Here is a 21,554-nt window from a genome sequence, read left to right on the forward strand (position 1 = left end):
ATCCCTTAACCCTTATGGGAGATCTACATCATTCAGTCTGTTCCACATTACGGATAAATGCATTCTCAATCCTTCGATAAAAACATTTTTCTCAGGAAAACATTCTAGATTAGAGAATGTGGCAAAAACATCAGATTGTTCCCCCTTCTCTATGCATTGTCTAGCCCATGCAGTCAAATCACGCTTTCTCTCTTTAGACACTGTATTGCGAGTTACAATCTTTGATTCCGCTCCCTTATCAACTACAAGCGGAACAGAACCACTTGAAAGAGCAAGAGTAGACAAATGTTGTACAATCGGTAACAAAGGTGCTATCAATGGTGCAGAAGACAAATCTACCAGATCAGTAACAGTAGGCAAAGGGGCAGGTAAAGATGGAGGAGCAACGATAGGAGGAGGAACCATAACTGGAGGAAGAGGAGTAATAGAAGCAACGATAGGAGGAGCAGGAATTGCTACGGGAGGAGGGACGACAGCAGGAAGAGGTAAAGCAACAGGAATAGGAACATACGGAGGTGGTGCAGTGGCACCAGACCTTCGTTCATTTAAAAGCTTGTCAATTAATTCATCAGACAAATGAAAATCTTTAGACAGATATATCTTCTGGATACCAAGTTGAAAAGCCCTATCCATATTTCTAACTGACTCTGACTGTTTACTTGGATCATACAATAACGCTTTCTCAGCGTTGGACATATGTCGGCGCACATGTTTCTCTCTACTTTTAAGTTGCTGCATAGCTTCTTTTTTCCAATTTTGCAATACATCAAATGCTGCAGGTCTAGCTTTCTTCTTTAACAATATAGACTCTAAATATTCTATACGAGGAATCTCAAAGCTACCATTGGTTGGCAACTGAAGTTCAGAAGCATGTCTAGTTTGTCTGTGCCAAATATCATTAACACTACTCTACCAATGCCATGCTTACAGTACATAGTACACGCCGGCAACCCCTCCTGTGGCGCCGGACGGCTAAATTCCAAAGATTGTCTGTCTCTGCGGAATAATGCCCTTAAACAGGCAGACAATTTCTCAGGCATATCAGATTCCTGGTGTTACCTGGTCAATAATTGTTCTTGTGAGGACAATACGCCAAAATCAAATTATCAGGATACTTAAGAATCGGATCACGACTCACCTGATCAAAGAACTAAAGGAGGTTCGATCGGATTACAAAGGACAACAAAGGACCCACGTGGTTGGTGATTTCGGCAAAACTGCCCACCTCGATATTTGGATCCTCGTCAAGATGCCGTCTCGGACCGCGGGCTCACCATCCAGGGATCGGGTTGTGCAGTACTGTTGAGGTATCGCATCCCATCCAAGAAGGGGCCCCCTTTCTCACCGTCGGATCTCGGTCCGATAGCCGCGTCAACACTTCAACGAGATGGCATCAATCTTGAGGGTCCCTATTCGGGCGCCATCTGTAAAAGCAAGGAAATATAGAGGCTGAGTACCACAAAAGGAAATACACTAAGCACAGGCTATAAAGATTCACAGATCTTTAATACTGAGCAGTTACAAAAAAACAAAGATCTGATACAGATAGCTATCTGGCTCTCGACACCCCAAAAAGAGTACCAGCCCATCGGAGTGAGGAGGGAGAGAGCTGGACATCTAAACATTTGGGTTTATATACATTTCCACCAATATTGTCCAACCCCTCTACAGGTTAATAATCTCCGGTCTAGAGTTTGTGCCGAGTTCACATATAGCTCATACAATAATATGCACATGGATTACATAGGTTTGTGTTTCCAACAAGTTACAATGGAGAAGTGTGCTTTAGACTTCAGCAGTAAGCCTTAGTACATATCCCTTCACAATGTAGTTCTGCAAGTGTCCACGCTCGACATTTACATGACATTGTCCTCGATGTGTATTCTTGGATGAGGCTTGTTAGTGCAGACAATCCTTAGACCACAAGTCATGCTCGGGGCAAGGTCTTATTACCTAGTCTAAACAGTCGGCCCTTGGGCAGTCTAACAATTAACAGAACTCAAAGGTCGGGAAGGCTTGGTTGCAAGTTAGAAACACAGTCCACCATTTTAGAACAGAGAATCACATACGAACAGAAATCAAAATGGCGGATGAACCTAAAATGGCGGCGAAGTCGATCTAAAATCGGACTTTGCAACGTGGTTTTCTTCGCAGAGCGACTAGGCTTAGGGCAATATAAATCAAAAGGAGGCACGATAAGATTTCCCGTTTAACACTTCCAGCACAAAATTAGATTTTAAGGATTGATAAAGCGAGCTCTAAGAGATCCCAAGAGGGTATGTTTTGGGTGGGGAGAAGCAGGAAGCGGCTGGGAATGATCATAGGGATCAGTCTAGCCATGGGTAGACAATGGGTGGGTAGAAAAAATCAAACAACGCCTACAAGCATTGTGCCCCTCCTCACATGTCACCTCCCTTTAGCTGTACTCTAATGCATTAGTGTCAGCTGTAGGTGGCGATAAAGCAATACCTTATAGCCAAAACCTACAAGTGACCAGTTTGTCAGAGGTAGTAGCCATGTTGCAGACTTGCAGTCTCTCACTCTTGCACTGGCACATTGTAGAAGCGGGCTGGCAGATGAACCTAATAATTTCGTGGCAATCCCTGGCAACGGCTGAGTTCATGAACATTTGTTGGAAAGCCCTACCAATTTTGCGAGTACTTGGCCTTTTTACATATGGAAACATCAGACCATATCATGCAAACGCCTGTCAATGATGTTAGTGGATGTCATATAATGGCTAAAACTGGCAAATGGTGATGGCTAATAAATGCAAACAAATGACTTTGTGATGCTTGTAAACCTAAGTAATGCAGCCGTAAAAGGTTTGTACATAGGAAAGAAGAGTGAGCCATATCACGTCCATGGGGGGAGGGGGGAGAGCTGTCTATTGTATTCGAAAGAGTCACGAACAATACAAAAGTCAAACAACTGTTATAATTTGGAGAAAACAAGAGTAGAACTCTGTTTTCCAAACAAAAGCACACGTTAAACATTCAAGCCAGCACTCATTTTTTAGAGGAAAATAAATAATATACCAGAAGTGGGGCTCGAACGCACGCGGACAAGCGTCCATTGCGAGTACTTGGCCTTTTTACATATGGACACCTCAAACCATATCATGCAAACGCCTGGCAATGATATTAGGGGATGTCATATAATGGCTAAAACTGGCAAATGGTGATGGCTAATAAATGCAAACGAATGACTTTGTGATGCAAACCTAAGTAATGCAGCCATAAAAGGTTTGTATGTAAAGAAGAGTGAGTAGTTCTGCAAGTGTCCACGCTCGACATTTACATGACATTGGACATCAAGTCCACCAGGGGGAGCTGTGTTCTGTATTCGAAAGAGTCACGAACAATACAAAAGTCAGACAATTGTTATAATTTGGAGAACACAAAAGTAGAACTCCGTTTTCCAAACAAAAGCTCACGGTAAACATTCAAGCCAGCACTCATTTTTTAGAGGAAAACAAAATACATACCAGAAGTGGGGCTCGAACCCACGCGGACAAACGTCCATTGGATCTTAAGTCCAACGGCTTAACCACTCGGCCATCCTGGTGATGAAAACTTTATACTGAGCTGCTCCTGAATGTTCGTTCAAAGGACTGCAATTGATATCCTTATCTAAGTGTACTCATTATTATAATACTCTCCTTTGCAAAGCCAGAAGGCAGTGAGGCACTTTATTACATGGTGAAGCTATCCTTTTGGTGGGTATGTATCAGCATATCTGCAAAGTGTCAACATCTAAATAACAGTATCTCCTGAATGACATGAGCATTATGGCTTGAATGGTATAGCAATTGTGCTGGCGAGGAGCAGCATTTCCAAATAATAGGTAGAAATGAAAGAAATTAAAGTTAGAACCAGCACAACATGTCACCCCCACCCCTCCACCCGACCCCTGTACCAATGAGTTTTAAACACAGGGATGATGAACTTTAGAGTACATTTGTAAAAACATGTTCGGTTAAAAATTAATAGGCTTTACAGCCGGGCCTGGGTTCTGATGAATGCATCTGTGAACTTGAGCAGACCACGCTCATTAACCTGCACGGCTTCTGTCACAGGACACACGCATGTGATGACTGTGATACGGACACAGCAACGTGGTGAACCTTCTTTATTTACGCACTGTGTAATACTTCCATACAGGAACCTCTTCCACCCTTCATCCCGCCACCCTCCCTAGCCCAAAGTCACTTCCCTCAACCTTTGGGGCACAAACATGGGCCACCCACATAACGATGCGGGAGGGTGCGGGTCTTGCCACGCCACAATGTGACATCTCCCCCCTTTTTAACATGCTACATCACTTACGCTCTCACCCCATCTCTTCAATTAGTCTTTGAGGTTTCATGCAGCATTGCTGTGGCCTTGTGGGGAGAAGGAGTTCATGTGCAGGTTGCCACTCTCCTCCAATACTCTCTTCTCCGTCTGACTCCGATGATCCCTATCTCCTTGATAGGGATCATCTGAGAGCAGGCCCTCTGTGATATGATCTGGCATTTATAACGCGCCTATACACAAGTGTTTCAAGGCGCGACGAGGCAAGGGAGGGGACAGAGGGAAGACAGAGACAACAATCTTACTAGTTCAGGTGACATTGAGATTGCGCAACTGCAGGTGAGGCGGAGGGTTGGGGGGAGGGGGAGTGTAGTACATAGGATAGCAGTAAATAAGTAGAATAAATAAGAATAATAAGAAGTGTGGCCAATGGTGGCAAGGGGAAAGGGTAAGTGCAGACAACAGGTGTCAAGTGCTGGTAGGGGGCTGTAGGGATACAGAAACAGCCCCTAGTGCAAGGGTTGCCAGGGGGGCAGTGCAGGTGTGCAACTGGTGGGGAGGAGACCAGGGCCAGAGAACAGAGGGTTGCCAGGTGACCAGTGGAGTTACAGCTTCAGCCAGGAATTCAGCAGGGGAGAAGAGGAGGGAAAGCAGAAGCAAAGAGGAAGGTCTTGAGGTGCTTCCGGAACCGGAGATGGTTCTCCTCAATTTTCAGAGAGGCAGGAAGGCTGTTCTAGAGAGAGGCCCCAGCTGAAGAACGAGATCTACCACCAACTCGTTGCTTGGGGAAACAACTGACCATCAGGGAGTTGGAGGCGGATGAGTGAAGGGCTCAAGAAGGAAGATATTTAGGAAGAGAGAGTTGAAGGCATTGAGGTCCCAGGCCCCAGAAGGCCTTGTGGACAATGCAGAGGGTTTTGAACTTAATCCTTGCAGCCACTGGGAGCCAGTGCAGTGCAGAGATTTAAGTCCTGGAGAGATACGATCGCTGGGCTTGAGGCCAAGGACAAGGCTCGCAGTCCTGTTTTGAATGAGTTGCAGAGGGCGTAGAGTAGAGGCAGACAGATTTAGAAAGAGGCTGTTGCAGTAGTCCAGCCCAGAGAGAACCAGAGTTCTGGAGACAGTGAGCTTCTGGGGGAAGGAGAGGAAAGGAAGAATACCTCTGAGGAGGTGCAGCTGGTAGTGTGACGTCTTAGAGACATCAGAGATGTAAGGAGAGAAGGAGAGTGTGGAGTCAAAGATGACCATGAGGTTTTTAGCCTCACAGGTGGGAGCAGGAAAAGGGCCAAGAGAGGCCGGCCAGAGAGTGGCAGGAAAGGAGGGACCGGGTGTGCCGATGAGGAGAATCTCAGTCTTACTGGCATTAAGGAAGAGATCATTGGCACACCACTCCTGGATAGCAGACAAACAGTCAGATATGAGGGAGGGGAGGAGGTGGCTGAGGGGAGCCTGAAAATGAGATGAGTGTCATCCGCATAGCACTAAAAGTTAGGGCAGAGAGCGGCAACGCGGTGGGCAAGAAGTGCCAGGTATTGGTTGAACAGCCAAGGAGAGAGGTTAGACCCCTGGGAAACACCACAGGTAGAGATAGAGATAGTGCTGTGCTGTCATAGGATTGTTCCCACCTCTGGGGCATGATGCCCGCAAGTCTCTTGAAATGGGAGGAGTTCCGGGTTATGGAGTGTTGGTGTCCTCCAATGGTGGCGATCACAGTGCCCTTCTTGCTGGTTACCACCAGCCGTTCGGGCACAAATGTTGTATCTTTGTTTTTTGCCTTCGGCTGGCATACCACCATCTGATCCTCAGGTTCTATTTCACACTCTCTCGCCCCTCATTGGGAATCGGCTTTCTCTTTCATTTTGCCTTCTGTTCCTGGTCTCAAACCACCTGCACCTTTGGAACCGTTGTTCCAAAGGTGCAGCCTGCGGTGGAACAGGGTCTTCAGGCAGTCTCATTGTCACCGCTTGACGAAACATGAGGTCAGATGGGCTGATTCGTGTGGTGCTGTGTGGCGTGTGGGGGTATTCAGTTACAGTTGATACAGCGCCTGTTCAAACAGCTTGTTGACGAGTTGGGCTGTCTGCAGGCCTCTCTTGACATTGGCCATAAACTGTTCCACAATGCCATTGGCCTGGGGCCAACGCAGGGTTATCCTTTGGTGTTGGAACTCCATGTAGTGTGTGAAGTTCTCGAAATCATAGCTCGTGAACGGTGGCCCGTCGTCGGACTTTATTACCTTCGGTATCCCGTAGCTTGACAGCATGCAGTCTAATGCTGGAATGACCCATGTCGCCGCTGTGGATTTGATCATTTGGGCATCTGGGAATTGGGAGTACTCGTCAGTTAGCACCCCCCACATAAGTTCCATTGTGTAGAGGTCTGAAGAAATCTATGGCCAGTTCTTCCGAGATGCCTTCTGGAAGCGGGGACATCTGCAGTGGGTTGGGGTGCGGTGGTTGAGCCACCAGCACAGAGATGTTGCACTTGCCGACCACCTCTTCTACTAGGGCATCCAGTTTGGGGAACCATACCATTTGACGAAGGAGGCATTTTGTGGACACCACCCCCCGGTGGCCCTCGTGCACCAGCGTGACTGTCTGTTCTCACAGCAACGATGGAATGACGGCCTTGCAGCCCTTCATGACGATGTGATCGTCCACCACCGTCAGCTAATCTTTCACTAGCTCCAGCAATCTTATGCCGTCTCTCACAGACTATCGCTATTGCCTGGCCTGGTGATTGATGTGCGCCATTTTATCAGTTCTGATGCAGTGAGTCACTATTGCGAGGGCCGGGTAATTCGCCGAATCTTTCCATAGAGTGTCTCAATCCACTGGTAGGGGTTGCAGGTGATGGATGACATAGTTAATGCAGGCATCGTAAATGAACGGGCATGTTTGTGGGGGACCCGTAGGGTGTCTTTATAGGTAAACTGCAGGGTTGCCTTTTTTTGCCAGGGCAATGCACTATGTCAAACTTATATTCCTGTAGCCACAGTCCCCATCTGGCTATTCTGGGGGGAATTCTTGCCTTGGGGTCACTGAATATCATCCTGTACAGAAAGAGGTAAAAGTACTTGCAGGCCCACACCACTGCCAGGCTCTCTTTCTCTGCCTAGGAGTATGCCTGTTCAGTGGTTGTGAGCCTCCTGCTTGCGTAGGCCACTCCAAACTTGGTGTTCGGGTACGCCGGGTCCCGCTGCATCAGGATGGCGCTGAGGCTGACATGGTTGGTGTCGACGATGATTCCGGTCTTCCTGCCTGCGTCAAAATAGGCCATGACCTCTGCCTTGGAAATGTTGTACCGAATGGTTTCAAAGGGGCATTGGCAGTCCGACGACCACTCAAAGAGCTGGTCCTTCCGTGTGAGTAGGCAGAGGGGGTTGCTGACTGTGGTGTAATCTTGCAAGTATCTCAAGTAGTAGCTCCCAAGTCGCAGAAATGACTGCAACATTTTGGGGTGGCTGGGTGGTGTCTAATGCCGCTACCTTTTTTCGGGGTCCAGCCTCAGAGAATATGTTGCCGAAAAATCTGAGTGAGCCTTTTCTGAATTCACATTTCGCTCGGTTAAGTGTCAGTCCCGCCGCATCAAGTGCTGAGCAGACTTTGTGTAGGGCCGCATCATGTTCCTCTTTTGATTTGCCGAAGACAAGTACATCATCTGAGTAGTTCAGGCGATCTGGGACATGGCGGATGACCATGTGAATCTCGTCCTGGAAGATCTCTGCCGCAGACAAGATGCCGAAGCTGAGCTGTTTGTATAGGAATAGGCCCATGTGGGTGACAAAGGTGGTAATATATTGTGACTCAAGTGCAATCTCAATCTGGTGGTAGCCTTTTGTAAGGTCCAACTTTGAAAAGATCTTGGCACCATGCAATATGTGTTTCATGTCCGCTATCCGGAGTGCCTGGTGCCGTCACTCTCTATCACTTTGTTCGCCCTCCTCATGTCCACGCATAGTCTGATGGAGCCGTCCAGGGATTTCTTCCGGACGGGCACTATGGGTGATACCCATGGGGTGGGCCGTGTGGCAGGCTCTATGACGTGTTGCTTTAAGAGTTTATTTATCTCCTCCTCCACCTGCCTTTGAATATTAATGGGTATGCCCCTGTAATGCTGGGCGACCAGTTTGTCCTCTGGGATGATGTGGAGTTGGACTTTGCGATTTCACAGCTTTCCCAGCCCTTTGAACAGATTTTGAAAAGCTGCTTCAATTTCTTCAGGTCTTGTAAAGTATTTATGGGCCATCAATTGATGTAGGTTGTGTACTAAGCCCATTTCCACAGCAGTTTTAAAGCTAAGTATGCAGCCGCTGTTTACTTACGTCTTGAGAACATGCAGTTGGATTTTTGCTGCGTGGGCCTTATGCGTGCACATGGCAGAGATTACGCCTTTGCTTGGCAGTGGCGTGGTAGAGCGGTATGGGTAGATATCAACGGTGGACCTTTTGAGCTTCGGTGCCTTCATGAGGGTGTTGAATGCCTCTTCACTGATGATGTTAACCATGGCTCTGGTGTCTATTAGGAAGTCCAGTGGCGTGGTGTTGACTTGTAGTGTCAGGACTAGACAGTGCTGGGTTGGCGTGCTGCTGTTTAAAGCCCACATGTATCCCTTTTTCCTCTGGTCTACGCTCGATGAGGGTGAGTCACTGCTGGACGGCAACCTCATATCAATGTAGCGGACGTAGCATCTGCGCCTAGATTCCTCTTGTGTGTATGATTTTAGTGGTTGCGCCCGTCGCGTCGTTAACATCGTGGGTCAGTGGTACGGCCTTCCGGGGGCTTGGCGGTGCTGGTCTCCTTCATTCCCTGAGACTTCTCCGGCTGCTTAGGTGGTGGGCGCGTTCTTGCACACAGCCCTGAAGTGATCACTTCTTCCCACGGGTGGGGCAGTCACCGGTGTGAGGGTATTCGTACCCGCATCTGTAGCATGTGGCTTCCGTGCATCTAGGCGGTTGATTCGGTGTGGTGAAGAGTTTGTTCATGGCGTCTGGTTCGGGGGTTTTTGGCTGTAGTGAAACTTTGACTAGGCTGTCCAGTTGTGATTCAACCGCTGCCTCCATGCATGCTAGAGCTAGAATTTCTTCCTGTGACCGCTGTTTCTGCAGTAGTTTCTTTCGGAACGACTGGGAGTTACAACAAGCTATGACCTGGGATCATAGGGCTTCCTCATTTGAATATCGATGGAATTCACAGTGTTTTAATTTGATTGTTAGCTTCATCACAAAATTGTCCAGGGAATCTCCCTTGACTTAGCGTGTAGTATGAAAAACATGCCTTTCATAGTCGGCATTTGTATGGGGTGTGAAATATTCAGATAATTTGGTGTGCAGGTCGTGATAAGATGCAGTGTCGAGGTTGATGAGCTCATCTGCAATGTCTCTGACTTCCGGTCCCACTGCCATCGACAACGTGTTCTTGAGCCGTATACCATCATGGAGCCATGTCGCCCCTACATAGAATTTGAGGTCTCGCAGCCAGGTCGTCCATCGGGGGCCTAGGTTGCTGGTGTTGCATATGTCGAACAATTGAGGCAGGTGCAGTACTTGGGAACCTCCACTCGAGGGGGGAACCTGTCCTGACAGCCCTCCACCGCATGTAGATGTGACTTCTTCATCCGACATGGCTCGCGGCCTGATTGCTGTAGGGGAGGGTACCGGTGTCCTGTTTGTGTTTGGTTTGCGTCCCCTAAATAACTTGAACTGAGACACTTTTGTCATACCATGGGGATTAATCCTACATTGAAATATTCTTTGCATCAATGCTCTTTGCCAATTTTTATTAACACTCGCTGAAATTCTTATATCATCCAGGGTTGTTCTGTTTAACCTCTTCACACAGCCATTACTCTGTGGAAGATGTAATGCAGTCCTCTTATGTTTAACTCTCACACAATTCAACTAACTCTGAAACTCTCTTTACATGAACTGAGGTCCAGTGTCACTCAATATCTTGGAAGGTTAAACTTTCTGTCCAAAATACACTCTACAAGAACTTTATCATGTTTCCCATCATCACCTCTCTCCATATTCCTGCCTCTGGCCATTTTGACAGTAAATCCATCACAATGATGACATAACTAACATACACACCTGCAAAATTCAAAAGGACCTAGAAAATGAACAGCAATGGTTTCCCAGGGAACATCTGGAGCCTGTGGCACTTCCATGGGAGGGGTCCTCACCTCTAATACTTCATCCCTGTCTTTGTAGTCTCCACATTCTTTAACCTGACATTTAATGAATTCACCCATTTCTGGCCACCAAAAATCTATCCTTATAAGAGACTTTGTCCTGGAAATTCCCATATGCCCTTCATGGCCTAACGTCACCATGATCTCTCTCATCCCATCAGGAACTAATAACCTTTGACCCCTACAAACATGTTCTCCCTGAATGCTTAATTAATCTCCCACTCGCTTAAATTTCATAATGTGCACTGCTTTAGCTCTTTCCTCATAACTCTCCCTCCACCACCCTTTGACTTGCCTCTTCACCTCTTGATAAACCTCATCCTCTTCACTCCACGAATACCGCTGTACAATCCTTATCCATTACAAGATGTTGCAAGCTACCACATCTAAAACATGTTCTAGGTTTGCAGCCAAATAGTTTTTGTGCATACCGGTCATGATCACCACCCTCCTTGTTCCTCACAAGGGCATTTTTTCGCCTTCCCTCTATCCTTAATTCTTCACCCTCCATCTTTTTTTGAAACCTTGACTCTGATTCATCCCACTCCTCCCTTTATACAAAGCATTGTGTTAACCAGAACCATTACCATCCGCCTTGCTGAGTCCTCTGATGCATAACGCAGTGTACTCAACATGTTTGCCAATCTCTATGGCTCAAATCCAAGTTTGGGTCTTTCTCTTTCCGTAACTCTTCCTTCACATGGTCATTGGCACACTTAATCATCAGTTGATCGCGAAGATGGTCCCCCTGACAGTGTCAAAATTGACAAATTATTGATAGACCTCTCAACACTGTCACAATCTCTTCGATAGTGTCCCCTTTTTTTGTTCTCTATGTGCGAAATGATACCTAGCTAATATTTTGTTCTCTTTCACTTTCAAATGTTTATCTAGCTTGGCAATGCCAGCCTCAAAACTGCTTAAAACTGCATCATCTGGTGATTGTACAGGATCAGGACATATCTTAAATATCACCTGCCCAGCATGCCCCAAACAATGACACAGAAGTGCATCCTTCCTTTCTATAGCATAATTGGGACCATAGACAGCAAGCACACATTTCAGAAAGTCCTCTTTCCAGTCCTTCCACCTCACATTCGGCTCACCTGCCTGAGGCAAGAATACAGGACCTGGATCATTTGCATTCTCAACAGTATGTGACCACACAGAACACAACAGGGGAACATATAATGTATAAATAACTGTGGCAAGAAAGGCACAATTTATTTTCTGGAAAGTTGGTCCTCCGGGAAGCAGTCTCAAAGTCCTATATGGCGCACCTCACCAATATTGTCACCACAAGTGACTAATATATGACCCACATACGCTTCTGCAGATAGTTCTTTCTAACCCTGTGCCTCACTGGTATCTGTAGTATTGGGGATACTGTTGGAGCCACAGGAAGATAGAGATGACACTGGAGGCTGATATATATAAACGTTAGTTGCTTTAGTTAAGTTACAGGGCAAATTGGGGTAAGGGAGGCAGGAGCTAAGTAACAAGCATCCTCTCAAGTCAGATCTCCCATCCTGAATCCCAACTGACTGAGCCTCATTACACGGTAGGCGGTAACCCTGGCGCTATTAGCGCCATGGTTGCCGCCGGTATTTTACTGTGTCCGCCTTGGTGGATGGTGGAATTACCGCCCTACTCCAAGGTGAGCGGGGGCGGTAATTCCCCATTCACCAAGGCACTTCCCCATTCCCATTTTTGCCCCGATAGGGCATAATGGGAATGGGGAAGGAGCTAATTACGGTACCGCAAATTGCGGTACCGTAATTAGCACCGAGGTCCCTTTGCGCCACCCTACTTTAACGGCTGGTAAAACCAGCCGTTAAGGTCGGGTCCCGCAAAGGGAACTCGTAGTAAGGCGGTAAGGGTTTCCCAGGACCGGTGCCCTTACCAGTACCGGTAAACCCTTACCGCCTAACGTGTAATGAGGCCCACAGTCTTGGAACCCTGATGACCTGTAAGGTTTCAGGCAACCTCATAGCGTTCCACTGCCTGCACTGGTACACACAACACAAGCAGATGCTACAGTATCGCAGGCTAGCTTATGATGCCACTGAAATCCTGCACTCGCACCCAAGCTCAACAAACTGTCTTGCTGCCAAAACACACCAGCGACTGTCCGATGGCCAGCTTCAGTCCTTTGCTCACGTTACCAGGCACCGAAAAGGAAACAATACGCTGGAACGCCCCCACATCGAAAACAGCGTCTCCGTTGCCAGGCAACCCAAGTCTGTCCGCTCTCCACTCCGAGCATGCTCACGCAGGAGAAGATATCCCCATTGCTAGGGGAGGATGCACGGTCCAAGCATTCAAAACTACACAAGCGGTGGGCGGAGTATGCTTTGGGCAGTTCAAACACCCAAAGGACCCCGATTCCGACTTGGTACCGCGCTCATATACGCTGTCGCCCCTCATAGTCAATTAGTGACCACTAGCTGCTACTGCAGCGATACGTGGTGATGTTCAACTCATTCTGCTCTATTGGTTACTGCGTGCATCAAAATTCTCCCTTCCTTTTCCACTGAGAATTCTATGTTTCGGTTTATAAAAATATATTCAAAATGTTCTGTCAAGGACACCAACAGTATCTTAAAAACATCAGATTGAACTGTTGGTGGAGACTTCATCACGCACACTTCCTGATTAGTGCTTGTAGACCCTAGCTAAATGTGTGTACTTGCTGTCATTATATTAAAGCTTCACTCCAAAATTGAGTATGAAACATAGATATAGGTTTCTTTTTCTAATTTGGCAGAGTTCTAAATATGTAGGTATGTTTATTTTGCTACAACAATAAACCAGCTAATTTTCTAGAGGCAATACTTCGTAAGTGACCATCAAAGCTGCAAACTTGCCAATCCTGACCAAGTTCTGCCTTTGCTACCAACAGCCCTTTGTATTCGGGGATCTGTAGTCTGGTTTTGTCTACATTATAAGTAGTGGACCTGTAGCTTGGTTTTGTCTTGAATATAAGTAGTATGCATAAATAGTATGCAGTAGTACTAAAGTGGGTTAATTCACATATTGTGTGGACCCAAAGCTCATAGCTTTGATTGGGTTCCGTGGATGTAAGAGGTGGGTACAGGGAATTATATTGCCTTGAATAATAGTGACACACAATTTGGCTAAATACAATGCCATGACTAACATTTTCTTTTTAACACCCTGTTCATCTGGGTTTTTTTTGTTGGCTTTTTAAGTGTTGTTTGTAATTGTGCTTCAATATTTGTTTCTTTTCGACAATTTTTGATTCGCCATCTTTTTTGTCATTACATGATTTATATATGTTTTCGGTTTGATTTACTAACATTTCTGTACTATTTACCAAGAAATAGGTTTTTCATTCTCTACCTTAATGGTCAGAAATTCATACTTGTTACTATAAGCTCGGACACAAATTCTTTGATTGTAACTTAAGGAGCCCTGAGGAAGAGCTGTTAGGTTTGAAACGTAGGCTTGACTAATACTTATGCTTGAATAATAGTGACACACATTTTGCCTAAATAAAATTCCATGACTAACATTTTCTTTTTAACACCCCGTTTATCTCTGTTTGTTTTATTTAATGTTTAATGTTGTTCGTAATGGTGCTCCAATATGTGTTTCTTTTTGGCAATTATTAATTTGCCACCTTTTTTTGTCATTACATGAATTATATTTGTTTTGGGTTTGATTTACACATGTTGACCCATTTTCGTGTTACACTGTTAAATTTAGCTTATATTTGTTAATGATTGGAATATATTATGAATCCATTTCATCACTCATAAATCACAATTTATTTAATCAACTATTTGTGTGAAACCTTTTTTCTCTTAGACTTGTTCAAACCCAGTGTGAATATCGGTATAAGGGTAAGTGTGTAGGCATCCTATGCATCTTTTGATAAAAATCATGTGTTTGAAACAAGGGAGTGTCCCATCTTTACTAGGATCCACAGCGACACCCATATTTTCAATAACCTAGTTTTAGCACATTGATTGGGGTGTCTCCCCCCCCCCTTGGGGCTGTATTGGGCTACTTTTCATTGTGATGATATATGTTTCCTCACAGCTGTTCCTTGCACCGAATTCCTGTTAAAAACTAGCATTGGAAAAGCAAACATATTTGACTCTTGTATAGGCATTACCTGGGCATTTGCCACAAGACACCAATGCTTGATCATATTTAAAACACAAAAACTGTATTGAATGCCCACTCATATGCATCATTCTGCTGCTTCACTCTTTGATTGGTTTCCTTTAAAAGGGCAACTTTTCTTTTTAAAGGATCTGATGTTCATTTCTTTTCACATGGTTGATACAATTTGTGTGCCAAGAAACCATTTTTGTTACTGTGGGCATTTTTAAGAATCTTTAATAAAAATGCAAAACATTATTGCAAACAAGAACAACATGCACACGCAAACAAAGCCTTAACCAGTAAGACGATGAACACCAATGGGCAAAGCTAAATATGAAACTGGAAAACTACAATGCTTGTGTTTAACAGTACTTCAGCAAAGGACATGTTGCTTATAAATCAAGTGGCCGAAGCCAGACCTGCTACGTTTACAGCTCCAGGTACACCATTAACTCTCAGAAGACTGCTTTGAAGAAACACTGGCAGGCACTTCCAGCACAAAGGTTGATTTTAAGGATTGATAAAGCGAGCTCTAAGAGATCCCAGGAGGGTGTGTTTTGGGCGGGGACAGGCAGCAAGCGGGTGGGAATGGTCATAGGGATCAGTCTAGCCATGGGGAGACAATGGGTGGGTAAAAAAAAGCAAACAACGCCTACAAGCATTGTGTCCCTCCTCATGTGCCATCTCCCCTCATCTGTGCTCCAATGCAATAGTGACAGCTGTAGGTGGCGATAAAGCAATACCTCGTCGCCAAAACCTCCAAGTGACCAGTTTGTCAGAGGTAGTAGCCATGTTGCAGACTTGCAGTCTCTCACTCTTGCACTGGCACAATGTAGAAGCGGGCTGGCAGATGAACCTAATAATTTCGTGGCGATCCCTGGCAACGGCTGAGTTCATGAACATTTGTTGGCAAGCCCTAGCGATGTTGCGAGTACTTGGCCTTTTTACATATGAACACATCAGAACATATCATGCAAACGCCTGGCAATGATGTTAGCGGATGTCATATAATGGCTAAAGCTGGCAAATGGTGATGGCTAATAAATGCAAACGAATGACTGTGTGATGCTTGTAAGCCTAAGTAATGCAGCCGTAAAAGGTTTGTACGGTAGGAAAGAAGAGTGAGCTACATCACGACCACCAGGGGGTGCTGTCTTCTGTATTCGAAAGAGCCACGAACAATACAAAAGTCAGACAACTGTTATATGTTGGAGAAAACAAGAGTAGAACTCCGTTTTTCAAACAAAAGCACACAGTAAACTTTCAAGCCAGCACTCATTTTTTAGAGGAAAATAAATAACATTCCAGAAGCGGGGCTCGAACCCACGCGGATAAACGTCCATTGGATCTTAAGTCCAACGCCTTAACCACTAGGCCATCCAGGTGATGTGAACGCACTGTATGAGCTGCTTCTGAATGTTCGTTCAAAGTACTGCACTCAATATCCTTATCTAAGTGTAATCATTACTATAATACTCTCCTTTGCAAGGCAAGAAGGCAGTGAGGCGCTTTATTAGATGGTGAAGCTATCCTTTTTGGTGGGTATGTATCAGCATATCTGCAAAGTGTCAACATCTAAATAACAGTATCTCCTGAATGACATGAGCATTATGGCTTGAACGGTATAGCAATTGTGCTGACGAGGAGCAGCATTTCCAAATAATAGGTAGAAATGAAAGAAGTGAAAAATAGAAAGAGCACAACATGTCACCCCCACCCCTCCACCCGATCCGTGAGTCTTAAACACGGGGATGATTAACTTTAGAGTACATTTGAATAAACATGTTCCGTTAAAAATGAATAGGCTTCACAGCCGGGCCTGGGTTCTGATGCATGCATCTGTCAACTTGAGAGGACCACGCTCATTAACCTGCACGGCTTCCGTCACAGGACACACGCATGTGATGACTGTGATACGGACACAGCAACGTGGTGAACCTTCTTTATTCACACACTGCGTAATACTGCCATACAGGCGATCCTCTCTCCCCTTTCCCTCATCCTGCCACCTCCCTAGCCCAACGTCAGTTCCCTCAACCTTTGGGGCACGAACATGGGCCACCCACATAACGATGCGGGAGGGCCTGGGTCTTGCCACGTCACAATGTGACATCTCCCCCCTTTTTAACGTGCTGCATCACTTGCGCTCTCACCCCATCTCTTCAATTAGTCTTTGAGGTTTCATGCAGCATCGCTGTGGCATACACGCCAACCCTCCTAATTTAGGCGGGAGACTCCCGACTTTTCAGTGAGAAATATTGCTTTTTCTCACTAAGATAATTCCAGCCCCAATACATTCCTATGGTAAAAACTACGTCTCCGGCGCGGCATGCAGGCTGTTAATGTCAAAGGCACCCACTGCGGTGGGCTAAAAGCGCCCCTCCACCGCGGGTGCCTTTTGACCAAAGGCGCCATTAGCCCCCCACCATGCCAGCTCGGGGGATTCTTTCAAGGTCTTCCCCGAGCTGGTGTAGCGGGAGAAGGCGCAGCATGCAGGCCTTTGATGTAAAAGGCGCCCACGGCTGTGGGCTAAGGGCACCCCTCCACCGTGAGTGCCTTTCACAAAAGGCGCCATTAGCCCGCCACCACGTCAACTCCGGTGAGTCTTTCAAGGGCTTCCCCGAGCTGGCGTGATGGCAGAAGGCGTGGCAGGCGCCTCATTGTCATTGAATGCACCCGCGGCGGCGGGCTCATTCAATGACAATGGGCTGCTGACGCGCCCTATTCCTATCATTACCTCCTCGCCTGACTATTTTTGAAACTTTAAGATTCCTACAGATTTTTGGTCACAGAATGTTGGCATGTATGGTCCAGGTGACATTGAGATCACGCAAGTGCAGGGGAGAGGGAGGGGATGAGTGCGAGGGGAACGGGGGAGGGAAAATGCAGTACATAGGATAGCAGTAAATAAATAGAATAAAAAAGAACAATAAGAAGTGCGGCCAGCTGGTGGCATGGGGAAAGGGTAAGTGCAGACAACAGGTGTCAAGTGCTGGTAGGGGGCTGTAGGGATACAGAAACAGCCCCTAGTGCAAGGGTTGCCAGGGGTTCAGTGCAGATGTGCAACTGGTGGGGAGGGGACCAGGGCCAGAGAACAGACGGTAGGCAGGTGACCAGTGCAGTTACAGTTTCAGCCAGGAGTTCAGCAGGGGAGAAGAGGAGGGAAAGCAGAAGCAAAGAGGAAGTTCTTGAGATGCTTCCGGAACAAGAGATGGTTCTCCTCAATTTTCAGAGAGGCGGGGTGGCTGTTCCAGAGGGAGGCCCCAGCCGAAGAACGAGATCTACCACCAACTCATTGCTTGGAGAAGCAACTGACCATCAGGGAGTTGGAGGCGGATGAGTGAAGGGCTCGAGAAGGAAGATATTTAGGAAGAGAGAGTTGAAGGTATTGAGGCCCCAGGTCCCAGAAGGCCTTGTGGACAATGCAGAGGGTTTTGAACTTAATCCTCGCAGCCACTGGGAGCCAGTGCAGGGATTTCAGTCCGGGAGATATACGATGCCTGGGCTTGAGGCCAAGGACAAGTCTCGCAGTCCTGTTTTGAATGAGTTGCAGAGGGCGTAGAGTAGAGGCAGACAGATTTAGAAAGAGGCTGTTGCAGTAGTCCAGCCTAGTGAGAACCAGAGCTCTGGAGACAGTGAGATTCTGGGGAAAGGAGGGGAAAGGAAGAATACCTCTGAGGAGGTGCAGCTGGTAGTGTGACTTCATAGAGAAATCAGAGATGTGAGGAGAGAAGGAGAGTGTGAAGTCGAAGATGACCCCGAGGTTTTTAGCCTCACAGGTGGGAGCAGGAAGAGGGCCAAGAGAGGCCGGCCAGAGAGCGGCAAGAAAGGAGGGAGCGGGTGTGCCAATGAGGAGAATCTCAGTCTTACTGGCATTAAGGCAGAGATCATTGGCGGCACACCACTCCTGGATAGCAGACAGACAGTCAGAGATTAGAGAAGGGGAGGAGGTGGCTGAGGGGAGCCTGAAAATGAGATGAGTGTCATCCGCATAGCACTGAAAGTTGGGGAATGCAGTGGGCAAGAAGTGCCAGGTATTAGTTGAACAGCCAGGGAGAGAGGTTAGACCCCTGGGGAACACCACAGGTAGAGATAGAGATAGTGCTGTGCTGTCATGCAATTGTTCCCATCTCTGGAGCATGATGCCCACAAGTCTCTTGAAATGGGAGGAGTTCCGGGCTATGGAGTGTTGGTGTTCTCCGCTGGCGGTGATCACAGTGCCCTTCTTGCTGGTTACCAACAGCCATTCGGGCACGAATGTCATGTCTTCATTTCTCGCCTTTGCTAGCATACCACCACCTTCGGGTTCTATTTCACACTCTCTCGCCCCTCGTCAGGAGTCGGGTTTCTCCTTCATTTTTCCCTTCTGTTCCTGGTCTCAAACCATGACCTGTTGTTCCAAAGGTGCAGCCTGCTGTGGAACGGGGACTTCAGGCAGTCTCATTCTCACGGCTCGACGAAACATGAGGTCAGATGGGCTGACTCCTGTGGTGCTGTGTGGCATGTGGTGGTATTCAAGTAGAGTTGGTACAGCGCCTGTTCAAACAGCTTGTTGATGAGGTGGGCTGTCTGCAGGCCTCTCTTGACATTGACCATTAACCGTTCCACAATGCCATAGGGGGCCAGCACAGGGTTATCCTTCGGTGTTGGAACACCATGTAGTGTGTGTAGGTCTCGAAATCATGGCTCGTGAACGATGGCCCGTTGTCGGACTTTATTACCTTCGGTATCCCGTAAGTCGACAGCATGCGGTCTAAGGCTGGAATGGCCCATGTCGCTGCTGTGGATTCGATCATTTGGGCATCCGGGAAACGGGAGTATTCGTCAATTACCACCCCCACATAGGTTTCATTGTGTAGCGGTCCGAAGAAATCTATGGCCAGTTCTTCCCAGATGCCTTCTGGAAGCGGGGACATCTGCAGTCGGTTTGGGTGCGGCGGTTCTGCCACCAGCGCAGAGATGTTGTACGTGCCGACCACCTCTTCTACTAGGGTGTCCAGTTTGGGGAACCATACCATTTGACATAGGAGGCATTTTGTGGACACCACTCCCTGGTGGCTTTCGTGCACCAGCGTGACTGTCTGTTCTCACAGCGACGATGGAATGATGGCCTTGCGGCCCTTCATGACGATGTGATCGTCCACCCCCGTCAGCTCAACTTTCACCAGCAATCTTATGTCGTCTCTCACCCTCGCTTTTGCCTGGACTGGTGCTTGATATGCGCCATTTTATCAGTTCTGATGCAGTGAGTCACTATTGCGAAGGTTGGGTCATTCACCGACTCTTTCCGTAGAGTGGCCCAATCCACCGGTAGGGGTGGCAGGTGATGGATGACATAGTTAATGTAGGCATCAGCAATGGACGGACCCGCTTGTGGGGGACCCGTAGGGTGCCTTGATAGGTAATCTGCAGGGTTGCCTTTTTTTGCCAGGGTGATGCACTATGCCAAACTTATATTCCTGTAGCCACAGTCCCCATCTGGCTATTCTGGGGGGCATTCTCGCCTTGGGGTCACTGAATATCATCAGGAGGGCCTGATGGTCAGTGATGACTGTGAACACCTTCCCGTACAGAAAGAGGTGAAAGTACTTGCAGGCCCTCACCACTGCCAGGCTCTCTTTCTGTGCCTGGGAGTATGCCTGTTCAGTGGTTGTGAGTCTCCTGCTCGCGTAGGCCACTACGAACTTGGTGTTCGGGTCCGACGGGCCCGCTGCATCAGGATGGCACTGAGGCCGACATGGCTGGCGTCGACGATGATAGGCCATGTACTCTGACTTGGAAATGTTGTTCTGAATGGTTTCGAAGGCGCGTTGGCAGTCGACGAGCACTCAAAGAGCTGGTCCTTCCGTGTGAGTAGGCGGAGGTGGTTGCTGACTGTGGCATAACCTTGCAAGTATCTCGAGCAGTAGCTCACAAGTCCCAGAAATGATCGCAACTCGGACACATTTTGGGGTGGCTGGGTGGTGTCTAATGCCGCTACCTTTTTACGGAGTCCAGCCTCATGCCTTTTTCAGAGAATATGTGGCCGGAAAATCTGAGTGAGCCTTTTCTGAATTCACATTTTGCTCGGTTAAGTGTCTGTCCTGCAGCATCAAGTGCTGAGCAGACTTTGTGTAGGGCCGCATCATGTTCCTCTTTTGACTTGCGGAGACAAGTACATCAAATGAGTAGCTCAGGCGATTTGGGACGTGGCAGATGACCATGTGAATCTCCTCCTGGAAGATCTCTGCCACAGACAAGATGCCAAAGCTGAGCTGTTTGTATTGGAATAGGCCCATGATGGTGACAAAGGTGGTAATATATCGTGACTCCAATGCAATCTCAATCTGGTGGTATCCTTTTGTAAGGTCCAACTTTGAAAAGAACTTGGCACCATGCAATAGGTTTTTCATGTCTGCTATCCGGGGTTCCTGGTGCTGTTCTCTCTCTATCGCTTCGTTCTCCCTCCTCATGTCCACGCATAGTCTGATGGAGCCATCTGGGGATTTCTTCGGGACGGGCACTATGGGTGATACCCAGGGGGTGGGCCCTGTCGCAGGCTCTATGACGTGTTGCTTCAAGAGTTTATTGATCTCCTCCTCCACCTGCCTTTGGATATTAATGGGTATGCCCCGGTAATGCTGGGTTGATGTGGAGTTGGACTTTGCGATTTCTCAGCTTTCCCAGCCCTTTGAACAGATTTTGAAAAGCTGCTTCAATGTCTTCAGGTCTTGCAGAGTATTTATGGGCCATCAATTGATATAGGATGTGTACTAGGCCCATGTCCACAGCAGTTTTAAAGCTAAGTATGCAGCCGCTGTTCACTTCCGTCTTGAGAACATGCAGTTCGATTTTTGCTGCGTGGGCCTTATGCGTGCACATGGCAGAGATTACGCCTTTTCATGGCAGTGGCATGGTGGAGCCGTATGGGTAGATATCAACGGTGGACTTCTT

At 47.2% G+C, this 21,554-nt stretch overlaps 2 non-coding genes across 2 annotated transcripts; both read right to left on the reverse strand.

The window, feature by feature from the left end:
• Positions 1-3,484: 3,484 nt before the first annotated feature.
• Positions 3,485-3,567, reverse strand: TRNAL-UAA (transfer RNA leucine (anticodon UAA)). Its single transcript has one exon. It is a non-coding gene; the product is annotated as a tRNA-Leu (tRNA).
• Positions 3,568-15,923: 12,356 nt separating this feature from the next.
• TRNAL-UAA (transfer RNA leucine (anticodon UAA)) lies at positions 15,924-16,006 on the reverse strand. The gene has a single exon. It is a non-coding gene; the product is annotated as a tRNA-Leu (tRNA).
• Between the last annotated feature and the right edge of the window lie 5,548 nt (positions 16,007-21,554).

This window comes from Ambystoma mexicanum, chromosome 5p (assembly GCF_040938575.1).
Source record: "Ambystoma mexicanum isolate Mex_15411 chromosome 5p, UKY_AmexF1_1, whole genome shotgun sequence".
Taxonomy (NCBI): domain Eukaryota; kingdom Metazoa; phylum Chordata; class Amphibia; order Caudata; family Ambystomatidae; genus Ambystoma; species Ambystoma mexicanum.